Source organism: Sander vitreus, unplaced genomic scaffold (genome assembly GCF_031162955.1).
Source record: "Sander vitreus isolate 19-12246 unplaced genomic scaffold, sanVit1 ctg495_0, whole genome shotgun sequence".
NCBI lineage: Eukaryota > Metazoa > Chordata > Actinopteri > Perciformes > Percidae > Sander > Sander vitreus.
This window is the reverse complement of record NW_027595598.1, coordinates 1-5,000: the sequence shown is the minus strand read 5'-3', so window position 1 is coordinate 5,000 and position 5,000 is coordinate 1. Positions and strand designations below refer to the sequence as shown.

Sequence of the window (5,000 nt, the reverse complement as noted above, 5' to 3'; positions counted from 1 at the left end):
GTGTTATGTCCAAAGTGCTGGAGACAGTCAGACAATCAGACAATGAGAGTGAGATGGGGGACGTAACATCTGTCCCCTTCCAAGTGACCAATGGTGTCCGCCAGGGTGGTATTCTGTCTCCTTTTCTTTTTAATATGTATATGAATGGTTTGTATATGATATTAAATGCATGTGGTGCAGGCTGTAGGCTTGGTGACTCCCTAATTAATCACCTTATGTATGCAGATGACGTGGTCATTTCTAGCCCATATGGTGCTGGTCTCCAACAGCTTCTGAGAATATGTACGCAGGACGGAGCTGATTTTGATATGAAATACAATGCCCAAAAGAGTAAAACATGGTTATCAGGAGTAGAGAAGACAGACAGTCCACCTTCCCTGACTTCTGTCTGTCTGGCGCTGCACTTAGGGTGTGCAGTGAGATTACATATTTGGGCCATATTATTGCAGATGACCTGTCTGATGATAAGGATATCTACAGGCAGCGGTGGAAGCTGTACGCTCAAGCGAACATGTGCTCTGTGCCTGTGAAGATCTCACTCTTCGCAGCGTTCAGACCTTCGTACACTGCCTACCTGTGGTGTTGTTACAAGCAAGGCAGCATTAGGAAACTCATAGAGGCTCATAATGAAGCATGAGGCTGCTGCTGAGAGCTCCAGGACGCTCCAGGACGCTCCAGGACGCTCCAGGACGCTCCAGGACGCTCCAGCCCAAGCCAGAAGGTGGTCAGGGTCGGGGAACCTGCCTGCTCTGCTGTTACCTGATGTGTAGATTTATATGTAGAGTATCTGCAGTTCTGTCAGATTGTTTTAATATATAGATATTATATCATAGACTGACTGATGTATATACTATATATATATATATATATCTTAGACTGACTAATGTCAAACATTTTCACTTCGTATCTAAAACTTCTCCAAACCAGAACGCACAGAACTCAGTTTGGAGATTTACAACAGCCCTGCTTTTATTTTGAAAAACCAGACCAGAGTTGTGTGTGTGTGTGTGTGTGTGTGTGTGTGTGTGTAAGTGTATGTGTGTGTGTGTGTGTGTGTGTGTGTGTGTGTGTGTGTTTGTGTGTGTGTGTGTGTGTGTGCGTGTGTGCGTGTGTGTGCGTGATGTGTGTGTGTGTGTGTGTGTAGTGTGTGTGTGTGTGTGTGTGTGTGCTGTGTGTATGTGTGTATGTGTGTGTGTGTGTGTGTGTGTGTGTGTGTGTGTGTAGTGTGTGTGTGTGTCGTGTGTGCGTGTGTGTGTGTGTGTGTGTGCGTGTCTCTGTGTGTGTGTGTATGTGTGTGTCATGCCTGTGTGTGTCTGTGTGTGTGTGTGTGTGTGTGTGTGTGTGTAGCTGTGTCTGTGTGTATGTGTGTGCTGTCGTGTGTGTGTGTGTCTCTGTGTGTGTGTGCGTGTGTGTGTGTGTGTGCGTGTCTATGTGTGTGTGTGTGAGTGTGTCTGTGTGTATGTGTGTGTGTCTCTGTGTGTGTGTGCGTGTGTCAGTGTGTATGTGTGCGTGTCTCTGTGTCTCTGTGTGTGTGTCTGTGTGTGTGTGTGTGTGTGTGTGTGTGTGTGTGTGTGTGTGTGTGTGTGTGTGTCTGTGTGCGTGTCTCTGTGTGTATGTGTGTGTGTCTCTGTGTGTGTGTGTGACTCTGAACTCTGAACTTCATTATTCATTATTATTATTAATTTGAAGAAGTGTGAACTGAAGGTTTTCTTTCTGAAGAAAAGGGAAGTTCACTGAAAACGGAAGAGAAGAATTCTGGGAAATGTTATGAAATGTTGATCCAGATGTTTTATAAAAATGATGAGCGGACAGTTTGAAAGCAGTTGGTCTCCGAGAGCTTCTTACAAGGTCGGTGTTTAAAATCTTCTTTCTGTCAACGAGGCCGCCAGGGATAAGGCTATGACTGCTTATAGAGGTTCAAATGTCCAGAAGCTTTATTCATTAACGAGGTATTTATCTGTTCTTTATTTATCTTTATTTATCTTTATTTATCTGTTTATCTGTTTATCTCAGGACGAGAGAGAGCAGCCGTAGTCCAAACCACCAGACTCCCCGTAAATAATCAGGTGAGAAATAATCATGATTATACATGTCCAACCGAAACAGAAAGACTTTCTGTCTTTAGAGACAGAAAGTCCTGTATGGGAGCGGCCTGTTAGAAAGTCCTGTATGGGAGCGGCCTGTTAGAAAGTCCTGGATGGGAGCGGCCTGTTAGAAAGTCCTGGATGGGGGCGGCCTGTTAGAAAGTCCTGTATGGGGGCGGCCTGTTAGAAAGTCCTGGATGGGGGCGGCCTGTTAGAAAGTCCTGGACGGGAGCGGCCTGTTAGAAAGTCCTGTACGGGAGCGGCCTGTTAGAAAGTCCTGGATGGGGGCGGCCTGTTAGAAAGTCCTGTATGGGGGGCGGCCTGTTAGAAAGTCCTGGATGGGGAGCGGCCTGTTAGAAAGTCCTGGATGTGGGGCGGCCTGTTAGAAAGTCCTGGATGGGGGCGGCCTGTTAGAAAGTCCTGGATGGGGGCGGCCTGTTAGAAAGTCCTGGATGGGGAGCGGCCTGTTAGAAAGTCCTGTACGGGGGCGGCCTGTTAGAAAGTCCTGGATGGGAGCGGCCTGTTAGAAAGTCCTGGACGGGAGCGGCCTGTTAGAAAGTCCTGGATGGGAGCGGCCTGTTAGAAAGTCCTGGATGGGAGCGGCCTGTTAGAAAGTCCTGGATGGGGGCGGCCTGTTAGAAAGTCCTGGACGGGAGCGGCCTGTTAGAAAGTCCTGGATGGGGGCGGCCTGTTAGAAAGTCCTGGATGGGAGCGGCCTGTTAGAAAGTCCTGGATGGGGAGCGGCCTGTTAGAAAGTCCTGGATGGGGAGCGGCCTGTTAGAAAGTCCTGGATGGGAGCGGCCTGTTAGAAAGTCCTGGACGGGAGCGGCCTGTTAGAAAGTCCTGGACGGGGGCGGCCTGTTAGAAAGTCCTGTACGGGGGCGGCCTGTTAGAAAGTCCTGGATGGGGAGCGGCCTGTTAGAAAGTCCTGGATGGGGAGCGGCCTGTTAGAAAGTCCTGGATGGGGAGCGGCCTGTTAGAAAGTCCTGGATGGGGAGCGGCCTGTTAGAAAGTCCTGGATGGGGAGCGGCCTGTTAGAAAGTCCTGGATGGGGGCGGCCTGTTAGAAAGTCCTGGATGGGGGGCGGCCTGTTAGAAAGTCCTGGATGGGGAGCGGCCTGTTAGAAAGTCCTGGATGGGGGCGGCCTGTTAGAAAGTCCTGGATGGGGAGCGGCCTGTTAGAAAGTCCTGTATGGGGAGCGGCCTGTTAGAAAGTCCTGGATGGGGGCGGCCTGTTAGAAAGTCCTGGATGGGAGCGGCCTGTTAGAAAGTCCTGGATGGGAGCGGCCTGTTAGAAAGTCCTGGACGGGGGCGGCCTGTTAGAAAGTCCTGGACGGGGGCGGCCTGTTAGAAAGTCCTGTATGGGAGCGGCCTGTTAGAAAGTCCTGGATGGGGGCGGCCTGTTAGAAAGTCCTGGATGGGGGCGGCCTGTTAGAAAGTCCTGGATGGGGGGCGGCCTGTTAGAAAGTCCTGGATGGGGGCGGCCTGTTAGAAAGTCCTGGATGGGGAGCGGCCTGTTAGAAAGTCCTGGATGGGGGCGGCCTGTTAGAAAGTCCTGGATGGGGGCGGCCTGTTAGAAAGTCCTGGACGGGGGCGGCCTGTTAGAAAGTCCTGTATGGGAGCGGCCTGTTAGAAAGTCCTGTATGGGGGCGGCCTGTTAGAAAGTCCTGGATGGGAGCGGCCTGTTAGAAAATCCTGGACGGGAGCGGCCTGTTAGAAAGTCCTGGATGGGGGCGGCCTGTTAGAAAGTCCTGGATGGGGGCGGCCTGTTAGAAAATCCTGGATGGGGGCGGCCTGTTAGAAAGTCCTGGATGGGAGCGGCCTGTTAGAAAGTCCTGGATGGGAGCGGCCTGTTAGAAAGTCCTGGATGGGGGCGGCCTGTTAGAAAGTCCTGGATGGGAGCGGCCTGTTAGAAAGTCCTGGATGGGGGCGGCCTGTTAGAAAGTCCTGTATGGGGGCGGCCTGTTAGGGGGCGGCCTGTTAGAAAATCCTGGATGGGGGCGGCCTGTTAGAAAGTCCTGGATGGGGGCGGCCTGTTAGAAAGTCCTGGATGGGAGCGGCCTGTTAGAAAGTCCTGGATGGGAGCGGCCTGTTAGAAAGTCCTGGATGGGGGCGGCCTGTTAGAAAGTCCTGTATGGGAGCGGCCTGTTAGAAAGTCCTGGATGGGGGATGCCCGTTAAAAAGTCCTGTATGGGGGTGGCCTACTAGAAAGTCCTGGATGGGAGCGGCCTGTTAGAAAGTCCTGGATGGGAGCGGCCTGTTAGAAAGTCCTGGATGGGGGATGCCCGTTAAAAAGTCCTGTATGGGGGTGGCCTACTAGAAAGTCCTGGATGGGGGTGGCAGGGGAACCGGAGGGTCGCTGGTTCAAGTCCCCATACGGACCAAAAGTATGGTGGTAGATTGGTAGCTGGAGAGGTGCTGGGCACTGCCAAGGTGCTCTTGAGCAAGGCACCGAACCCCTAACTGCTCGCGGCACTTTTCCATGGGCAGCCCCCCCACTCTGTCGTTGATGTATGCTTTCACGAGCTGTTCCAAACACGTCATAATCACATTCTGTCTGTTTCAGACGGAGAGGACTCTTCATCTTTAGAGACAGACAGGCAGAGAGAGAGACAGGCAGGCAGGCAGACAGACAGACAGATTGCCATGATGACAGACGACTACAGCGACAACGAACAGGACAGCAGCGCTCTCTGGATCAAAGGTCTGTGATTGGTCAGTGAAGATCAACTGATAACTGCTAGTGGAGAGAGCATCAAGAGTCCAACGCTTGTCTGTGTGTGTGTGTGTGTGTGTCTGTCTGTCTGTCTGTCTGTCTGTCTGTCTCTCCACAGAGCCTGTATCTGTCTCTCTCTCAGCTGTCTCCAGGTTCAGACACTGGTTGTTTCCTGCTCTGACAGCTACATTCATCCTGGTT

General features: G+C 51.9%; 1 long non-coding RNA gene across 2 annotated transcripts; it reads left to right on the top strand.

The window, feature by feature from the left end:
* The first annotated feature begins 1,749 nt into the window (after nt 1–1,749).
* On the top strand, nt 1,750–5,000 carry LOC144514216 (uncharacterized). 2 transcript variants are annotated; one of them, XR_013501279.1, is made up of 4 exons: nt 1,750–1,848; nt 2,014–2,066; nt 4,650–4,787; nt 4,918–5,000. It is a non-coding gene; the product is annotated as an uncharacterized LOC144514216 (long non-coding RNA). The 2 variants fall into 2 exon arrangements; XR_013501280.1 differs by having other exon boundaries at nt 1,813–1,915.